This window comes from Hypomesus transpacificus, chromosome 15 (genome assembly GCF_021917145.1).
Source record: "Hypomesus transpacificus isolate Combined female chromosome 15, fHypTra1, whole genome shotgun sequence".
Lineage (NCBI taxonomy): Eukaryota > Metazoa > Chordata > Actinopteri > Osmeriformes > Osmeridae > Hypomesus > Hypomesus transpacificus.
In genome coordinates, this window is record NC_061074.1 from 8,435,071 (window position 1) to 8,445,588 (window position 10,518).

Sequence of the window (10,518 nt, forward strand, 5' to 3'; positions counted from 1 at the left end):
GGAAGACAAGGAAAAACTCCCAGAAAAACTCCCACCGGGAGAAAAAATTGAAGAAACCTTGGGAGGAGCAATTCAGAGAGGGATCCCCTCCTCCAGAGACGGTTGGTAAGAGAGAGGAGCAGAACACAAGCTAAACATAGTCATACAGTGTCAATGGGTTTTGAAACACCAAAATCCATTGTTCGGCTTTATAGACGTTGGATGGGACCGGGAAACTCGCTGTTGGCCGTCATGGAGACTGGATTCCGGGTGACGACCTGGTTCAGCGTAGGCAGACCGACGACCAAGCAGGTCCTGACAGCTCAAACCCCCCACACCACAGGGAATGTGTGGGGGGGGGGGACAGAGAGGAGAGCAGGGATTAGAGAATGCCAGGAGCAGCTAACAGTTACAGTCATAATAGAATGAGATCCCCACCGGTCAAGTGTGGACTAGTGCAGCAATTTAACAGAGCAAAAAGGGTATTTGATGCAGCCCCACACACCAAAACAACGACAGCCCCCCTCAGTTGGAACATGAAATCTGTTCCAGGGGAAAGAACTCTAAAGTAGGTTATACTTATACGAATAAGGATGAAAACAACCAGTCCCCCGTTGTCTCCAACTAGTAATAAAAACTATAACAGTAACAATACACAGCAACGGAACTATAATAATAATACTTACAATATACAGTAACAGGTTTACTTTATTTGTAACATCTAGCTGGGCAATGTGAACATAAGCTATAATTAAAATTTAAAAGTTACATGTGATACACACATAGGCAAGCACACACCCCAGGTTTACATAGAAAGTACACACATACTTCCCTTTAACAATCATAGAATTGACTAAACAAGAAAGTTTTTAATCTAGTTTTAAATGTCGAGACAGTATCAGCTTCCTTAATTGAGATGAGTAATTTGTTCCAAAGAAGAGGTGCTCTATATGAGAACGCCCTACCTCCAGCAGTTTTTTTCTTAACTTTGGGTATTACCAGATAGCCGGCATTTTGAGATCTTAGGTGTAACTGGCGAGCCAGTGGGGACTGTTTGTTTCGAGGGCCAGGGCCTCCCAGCTGCTGAAGTGAAACACAACTGAACTGACTCTCTGGAGAGCTCTCTGTGTGTTTGGATGCCCCTGGGAGCAGCAATATTCCTTTCTGTCTGGTCTACAGTGCTGGGTTTGTATCTGCTCTTTTGATTGGTCCTCAGCAACCGTTCGTGGCAGTATCTCCTTATTTGATTGGTCCTCAGTAACCGTATATGACATAAGGGGTGTTGAAGTAATCTACTCTTGGGGTTACACGTTTTATAATGTGCCTTATTTCTATAGAATGTTTCAGAATTATTACCCTTCATTGCTTATTGGTAGTGACTGACGTTGCTTGACTTCATGCAAGAGTATTATACTTCAGTTAACTTGGAATAATTGCTTAGGTTTCATAAAAGAATAACTATATTATATTATCAAATAACTAGGACAATTACAATGTCAATCATAATTTTCAATCTACTTTTGTGTCAAAGACTTCATCAGAGGGAGTCTGGTGAGGTACCTCCTTAATAGTGAAAATCATCTGTTGGTGGATTTGTGTTTTGATGTGTGTGTGTGTGTGTCTGTGTCTGTGTGTTTTTAAGAGTTTAGTTGAACAGGACTTTGCATGACAAAAATGTTACACAATGAATAAAACATTTGGTGAAATGTAAAACAGTATATGGTACAGCTGAAATAAAGCCAGGTAGTGGACCTTTGTGCTTCTCCGTCTTTCTTCTTCTGTAGTTTTGATAGCATGCCGAGCAGCTGGAGGATTAGATGAGTCTGTCACTGCAGGGATCCTCCTTAGCCAGTAGGTGGCAGTACTCAGTAGCATAGGCCATAGGACATCACCAGCCACACAAAACCACAGTCAGACAACAAACAGCATTTTTTAAGGGTGTTTTTTTTTTTTATGCTTCGTAGTTAGGTCCAGGATACATTTAAATAGACACATCCTAAAGCCATCTCAAGATCTCTCTGCCTTGGTTACAAATGTTGTCAGTTTTCTAAACTGTATTCTCTTTTAAAGTCTCTCAATTCCCACTGTGTCTAGAGAAGAGCAACCATACAAGTGAATCCATTGTTATTAACACCTATTAACACCACTACCAGAGCTTCTATTTTGACACAATCAAAGACAGAAAGCCACAATTGTGACCACACAGGCACACACATATCACACAAACACACATACACAGACCCAGTCACACACTTACACACACACACACACACACACGTGGCCAGGGGGTACAGGAGTAGACACCTAACCTTTTTAGGTGTTACAGATTTGACAGTGAATAGAGCTGGTGGTTTCAGCTGTGTGGTCATTCAGAGTTGTGTGAAGCCGTACGTAATGCCCTCCTGACTGTCAGTACTGGGTGCCATGACTACCAGGAGGCAACGTAGCCAGTTTCAGGTCCTGTGCAGGGGCAGGGCCCTGTAGAGGTGTACCAGTCCTCAGGGGCAGGGCCCTGTAGAGGTGTACCAGCCCTCAGGGGCAGGACCCTGTAGAGGTGTACCAGTCCTCAGGGGTTTTATGAGTCATGCAAGAGTGAAGATGGAGAACCCAAACACACCTACTCAAGAGCTGTCTGCCCTTCCTTGCTTCCTGTCAGTGGGGTGTTGATGCAGGGTTGGTGTTTGAGTCAGTCAGCAGCAGCGGTCCAACATAGTGCTGAGTAGTGATTCTGCAGCAGCAGAACTCATTTGATGCCTCATTGAAACCCCATTATTACCAAGATGGGGCAAAATCAAGTGGTATCGATGTTTACCTCAGCCAGGGAGATCATGTCTGCAGAGTACGCTCTCTCTCTCTCTCTCTCTCTCTCTCTCTCTCTCTCTCTCTCTCTCTCTCTCTCTCTCTCTCTCTCTCTGTCTCTGTCTCTCTCTCTCTCTCTCTGCCTCTCTCTTTCTCCCTCTCTGTCCCCCTCTCTCTCTCTTTACGATGCCGTGTTCGTTTGCAGCAGCATCACTGCACGTTTCATTTTTATCTCGTCTCTCTCTTTCCTTACTCTCTCCCGCTCTGTCACTCCCTCTCCCATTCTCATTCTCCTCACAACATTCAATTCCACCTCCCTCCCCTAACAACCACACCAATCCCCCCTCTCTAGTCCCTCTCACACACACACACACACACACACACACACACAGTCACACACACACCTAATGACTTTAGATGAGTTAGCCATTATCGGAGATGGCTTTTTTTGGCCCATCAGAGCCTGACAGTTCTTCACGACACGACAGCCTGAGTTTCATCCAACATGCCTTTAACTGCTCAAGACAAATAAATATACATGAGGCCTTGCAAATTGATGGACTTCTCTCCTCCGCAGAGCCTTCATACAAGGTGAAAAAGACAAGGCTTGAATCACACTGACACCGCAAAGAGATTAAAAGGCTGGGACAATGGTGGAGAGGAGGAATGGAGAGAGCAGAGGGGAGGAAGAAATAGCAGAAAGCCTCCTGCAATTTTTGTATGATGGGAAACCTGTCAGCTGAATGCTGGGATAATCCATAAAGTGTTCAGCTTTTTCAAATGTGCTCTATTATACAAGTACTGACTGGCAGCAAAAATAATAATCTATCAAGATTTGAACCGAGCAAGCATCAGGTTGTGAAAAAAAACGATGGCAGTGAAAGAAAAAAAAGAATCCTGTTGTTCTATTTCCTATTACATGTCTTCAAAAAAGGGATTTTTGAATTGAGGAACTATTTACATATTTATATTTACACCCTCTGACACACACGTGTAGATGTGTCACTCACAGATTCCACATCCATGAAGACACGCACGCAGATATGCAGACGTGACTCAGGGATATGATTCTCACTATCTTCAGATGCTGGATCCTGGGTCATCAATGTTGCATGTTTTCTTTTAACTATTAAAGCCCCCCCCCCCACCACCACCCCCAGCTCTGTCAGAAGCCACGAGGAGATTGGTTGTGTCAGAACAACGGCAGACGAATCTTTCCTAACGTGATCTTAACATGTGCATCCTTCAATTTTTAAAAGGGCAACAAAACAGTAGGGTGGGGGTGGGCGCTGTGGTGGGTGGGGGAGGGTGGTGGGGGGGGTGGGGGTGGGGGGGTGGGGGTGGGTGGGTGGGGGTGGGCGCTGTGGGGGGGTGGGGGTGGGGGTGGGGGGGGGGTGGGGGTGGGCGCTGTGGGGGGTGGGGGAGGGTGGGGGTGGGGGGGGGGGTGGGGGTGGGTAGGTGGGGGAGTCCCATGCTGGGGGAGGGATGGGGTCATTGGGTAACACATGCAATCACACAGCACACAGTTGCTGCACAGTGACAGCCCAGATCCATGACTACCACAGAGCTGTTCCTGGGCTCTGCTACTGTGTGTATGTAATCATCAGCTGAGGACTTTCTGAAGGAGTCCCAGGTTACATGTGTATATGTGTGTGTGTGTGTGGGCCCTCTGAATGTTCCTCTCACAGCAATACAGTGTCCATAGGGGAGTACAACCACATTCACAACACATATATGTTTAAACATGTGAGACTCTCCTCAAGGGCATGCTGTACATGGAAAACAAACTAGTGTGTAAAACCATACTCCTTCCCCACTTCTCTCTCCTCCTCTCCCCCTCTCTTCCTCTCCTCCTCTCCCCCTCTCTTCCCCTCCTCCTCTCCTCCCCTCGCCCTCTCCTACTCTAACCCCTCCCCAAATAGTGTGTAAAAATATCTCCTCCACCGGTGCTCCCCTCCTCCTCTCCCATTCCAGACATGCTCCCACTCTGCTCTCCTCTTGACTGATGAATAATAGAGAGGAGCTTGTCCTCCTTCCCTCCTCTAGTTAATCAGGCCTCGCCTGGCTGCCCTCTACACTGCCACGTCTCCCTTCCATAAATCATTCAGGGCTTCAGGACGACAAGTCCGTCAGCACAGGCTAAGCGGGGAGCTCAATGGCGAAGACCCCTCTCTCTCTGCACATCCTCTCCTAAACCAACCCACCTCCTCCCATCATACCGCCCCCCCCCAGCAGCACGACCCCCCTCCTCCCTCTGCATGGTACCTTCCCGTAGGCTCCTGCCCCTGCCCTCCACACACACCTGCCCTCCACACACACCTGCCCTCTCCCTCCTCTGGTTTGAGATCGGACTGACAGACAGCTCCCTTCTCCTCGACCCCGCCTCTCTCTTTCTGTCCTCCGCACCTCTTCTTCTCTGTCTCTCTCTCTCTCTCTCTCCGTCTCTCTCTCTCTGTCTCTCTGTCTCCGTCTCTCTCTCCCTCTCTCTCTGTTTCTCTCATGGGGAACCTTTCCACTTAAGCGCGCAGTCTCCTTCTGTTCCGCCCCCAGCATAACTAACACCCCACCACGTCCCTACACACGCGTTCTCACTCTGCCCTCTCTTGTCCAGACCAAAGTTACTGCTCGCCAGGATGACGTCACCTGGACGTGTCCCTGATCAGCTCTGAATGGACGCCCCTGGAAAAGTCGTAAAGGACTGAATGTTCCCCTGGAAACGCGTCAAGGGCAAATGGTAAACGCCAGCCTGGGCCCCCGAAAAGAAAAAAGGGAAAAAGAATTGAAAAGCCCTCAGAAAATGCCTTTGGTTGCTTCTCCACTTTAAATTGCTCTGTCACTCTGTTTCCCCCTTTCCCCTTGTCGCCATGCTCATATCTCTCTCTTCCTTCTCTTATTTCACCCTCCCCCTCCCCCCTCCCCCCTTCCCCTCCCCTTCCCTCCTCTCCACTCCGTTCTCTCCTGCTGTATCCAGATCCTCTGTGGGTACCAGTCTTTGTGTGAAACACCCCCACATCTCTCTCTCTCTCTCTCTCTGTGTTCTCACCCTCTCTGAGTCCTCTGCAGGCAGACTCTGCGGAGCGGCAATTATTCTTAATCTGGCTCCATTAACTTAGCCCCCCTCCACTCCTTGGCTCAGGGTATTAATCACTTTAATAGCCAGAGAGTGTGAGCTCCCCCCCTCACACACACAGTGCCCCCCCCCCCTTCACATCAGGGCCTGAAGGCTTCAGCTCCAGCTCTTGCTTCAGTGAAGCTCTTGCTTTGTTCATCTAATCCCTTTAAACGTCCACTTCTGCTTTTATTTTATTATTTACTGATACTTCCTCGGTCATCAAAAAATTCACGGTTTCAGAAATCCGGTGTGTGTGCGCGCGCGGGATGTGTGCAGCTATGTGGAAGCGTAGGGGTCGTTTTTGTTTGCTGCTCAGTGTGATTAGTGGCTGTTCCACTGTCCCTATCACATCACTAATGAGATGCTATTTCAGTTCAACGTGAGGTTAATGAATTAAGGAAAGGAAGTTGGAAAAGTTGCTGCGTCGGGGAAAAAGCCTACCTCCATACATACAGAGCCCGATGAACTGGTGAGTGCAGAGGAGAGGTTGTGTAACGGTGTCTTTTGCAGACCTCAGCTAATGGAATACTCTCCCCTTCTGCTACTCTGAAGTATGTTGCATCATCTGATCAGCCACTGATTGTGTGATTCATTCGGGCTTCCACTGTTCTAATGGGATTATGAAACAGACATCTCCACAGTGGGTGGATTAACGGGTGGATGTGTGCATAGACTGTGTGTGTGTGTCTGCGTGTGTGAGGTTGCGTGTTGTGAGTGTGTATTTGCTTGAGGACATGAATCACTCTTGGCCAGCTGCCTCAAGGGTTACCCCCCCTCCCCCCTCCTGGCCCCTGTGACACCCTGTGCCAACTCGGACAGAAAACAAGCCCACTGCCTTTCTGCGATGACTCGTGTGAGCTCACCTCGGCGGGTCACGTGACCGAGGCACGGATCGACTCTGCTCTGCTCATGCTGCCAGGTTCACAATCTCTCAGGCCAAGAAAATGAGGCCGAGCGCCAAGGAGGTGGAGAGCGAGGGATGAGAAGGTGTCTCTCTGGAACTTCAAGTCCATTTCAGAAGCAGAGGCTCTTGAAGGAGCTCAACCGATGGAAAGTGTTTGGGCACAGGAGAGAGAGCCTGACAGTGATGAAGATGGGGATGTTACTCACTGTGTGGTCACTTTCCTGTCACCCATCATCTCTCACTCTCTGCCTCTCGCTCAATCATTCTCTCTCCCCATCCCACTTTGTCACCGCCTTCCTCTCTTCTCTCCTGTCCCATACCTTAACCTTCATTTCTCCTTCGCTCATTCACTTTCTCTACCTCGAGTGTTGACCAGTTTCATCCCTCCATCCCCCACCAGTATGATGTCATTTCTCCCAGACAACTCTCCTCCTATCTGTTCCATCCTTCCATTCCTCTCACAGCTCACTATGTAATCAATTTACTGGTACATTAGTCTCTCGTAGGAATACTGCTCTTCTTTTTTCCTTCCTTCCTTCCTCTCTCACAACATTTCTATCCGTCACTCCCCTTTGGCATTTGCGAAGCCTAACACGTCCAAAACCATACTGTCAACATGTACAGTTTTATGAATACTTGTTTAGGTGTCTCCCAACATTCCTTTACAAAATGAAATGGATCCCACTGTTTGTCCTACTGTACATGTGTGTCTGTGTGTGTGTCAGTGTGTGTGTGTGTGTTGGTGTGTGTGTGTCGGTGTGTGTGTGTGTGTGCAGCTGCAGAAGCTATGTGTAGATACCGTGAGAGAGATGAGCAGGGCTTCTCTACATTCTGATTGTCCTTTTATCCTGCTACTGTTCCTTTCCTTACGTAAGATAAATAATTCAGCTCTCCTGAGGCGATGAACGGAGAGTGAGAGAACTTTCTTGGAAAATGAAAGAGTGATGAGCCCTGACTTTCTCTGCACATCTCGCCTTTTCCAGGGGCAACAGTAGACAAAAGCAGAGTTTTCTTCCACAGTGATGAATGTCCTCCAGCAACACTGCAGCATACACAAATCACCCCGAGCGAGCGTGTTTAGCAGAGAAAGGAGATTCAATCGCGGCGTTGCTCTTTTTGCTCTAAGTATTTGGCACTTTACCAGAATCTTATCATCCCTCGTTTGATTACAAGGATGACAGATGGCGTGTCTGACCTCCTGTCGGTGGATGCCTTGTTGGCCACTGAACAATTCAGTTCAACATGGTGAACCATCACATTGTGAAGCAGAGCAAATTGTGTGTCTTTTGGCATTGAGAAGAAGTGGAATATTTTACTAGGCCTGTTGCAGATGGGAGCCATTGTAATCAACAGTTGTGTATGATGCAATTTCAACATTCTGCAACGCTAATAACAACACGTCTTTCTGCTAGTCATAGTGAAGTTTTGGAATTCTCTCTCTCTCTCCGTCTCTTAATTTATCTCCCTCTTTCATATGCACTCTCACCTCAGTTTCTCTCTTTCTCTCATTGTCTCTCTCTCTCTCCCTCTCTCCCGTGTCCTGTCTGGCTGTCAGCGCTGTCAGCTGAGCAGGCCGTTTGTGGACTGAAGTTGCTGGCTCTGCCCTCCCAGGGAGGCAGAGTTCACCCTGAATCTGAAGACATGCTGCACTGGGCTATATCTTTACAGGAAACTCTCTCTCTCTTTCACTCTCTCTATGCTCTGCAGGTTTGCTGTGATTGTACCTCGTTTGCCCCGCTCAATGTAGCTTAATAAGTCAGAGACCATATGGATGTGGTGCTGTAGCAGAACATCTTATTTGAGGTGCACAGCTAAAGGTTCTTTCCATGTCACTTCCTGATATGACCAGGTCTTCAGCCAGGCTTTTTCCTAGAAATGACACTCCATTCTCCATTGACTCCTCGCACAAAATGCGAGGTCACGACTTCACTTTTCAAGCTGATCAAGTTCAACTGATAGACAACCGGTTTTAAAGTGGGATGCAGCTTTTGTATAGAATGGACAACTCTTTAGGGATATAAGAGGATTAATTCCCCTCCCTGCAAAGTTCTCATGGATTAGGCTGAGCCTTAAAATATGTGCCCATCAAAGTGTTCATAGCAAGAGGCTTGGTCCTCGTCACGACACACGCACTCTGGGAGATGTGTCGGGGAATACCAAAAGAATGTGCAGCTTCGACATGTGTGGACAGAGAACACAGACGTGCTGATACATTGAGCAGCCCCTGTGGGCTAACCTGGTTCAGGACGGTTGAATGCTGATGTGCGTGTGTGTGTGTGTGTATCTTGGTTCAGGACGGGTGAATGCTGATGTGTGTGTGTGTGTATCTTGGTTCAGGACGGGTGAATACTGATGTGTGTGTGTGTGTATCTTGGTTCAGTACGGGTGAATGCTGATGTGTGTGTGTGTATCTCGGTTCAGGACAGGTGAATGCTGATGTGTGTGTGTGTATCTTGGTTCAGGACGGGTGAATGCTGATGTGTGTGTGTGTATCTTGGTTCAGTACGGGTGAATGCTGATGTGTGTGTGTGTGTATCTTGGTTCAGGACGGGTGAATGTTGATGTGTGTGTGTGTGTGTGTGTGTATCTTGGTTCAGGACGGGTGAATGCTGATGTGTGTGTGTGTGAATCTTGGTTCAGTACGGGTGAATGCGTGTCAGCCCATGCAAGGCACTGTGATGACGTGTGTCATAGATTGTTGCTAGGTGTCTGACTCCCGTCAGCACTGTGTCAGGTCAGTCATCAAGACACGTCACACCATGATCACCGGAAATAGAAACAAATGTGGATCGGGTGACCTTTGACCTGACGAGTCCCGTTCCAGATCAAGATGTGCAGCGTGGAGAATTCGAGGTCTGCTCCCTCTTTCACACACAACACCTCGCACCTCACACAAGAACCGCAAGCTCAGTAACGTGACATCTTAACATCTTAGCACTTGCACTAACGCAAGTAAGATTGCATTGCCTGTCTTTGTCGTCGATGGGCACCAAGCACTCAATACTCTTGAGCGGATTCTTGAGCGGATCACAGCTCTCCTTCAACCCCTCCCCCCCCCCCCCCCCACCTCATCTCTACCCCCCTCCCTGCTGGTCCCAAGTCCCCTTCCCCCAGCTGGTCCAGGAGGGGGATGCTCTGAGGGGCGGGGGCGGGGGCGGTGGCGGGGGCGGTGGTGTATTGATCCCAGCTCCTGCGATGGAGTGGCCCCAACTGCTGTCACTGACGACACAAGACAAATGGAGAGCCTCTGAAGGGCAGGCCCCCGCCATGCTGACTGGCTGGAGAGAAAAACAAAACAGACAAACAGGAAGCAGCGGGGTTGGGGGGGGGGGGCACGCCACCTCATTAAATACTCAGTGTAAGCCCTGTGGATTTCATTGATTGCCAACGTCCAGCTACATCTCAGGATTTAGCCCCGTCAGTCTTCCTCCCCAGGGAGGTACACATGTTGGTGGAATAAGCACAGTAAAAGAAAAAGGGACAGAGCTGAATCAGAGCTGCTCCGTTTGTAGTGTTTGTTAACGTCAACACTGTGGGTAAAAGCGGTGTAAGTGGGTCACAGGGCGAGGTGGTCAGGAGAGCGCTAACCGAGGCACCAGCCTTGTGTCTGGAGCAGCAACAACACAGCTCTCAACTTCTCTTTCATGCGCTGCATAAACCGCCGGCCCCATTTCCCTTTGTAGTCGTTTTCCCTCTTTGTCTCTGCATTTCCTGGCCAAGAGTC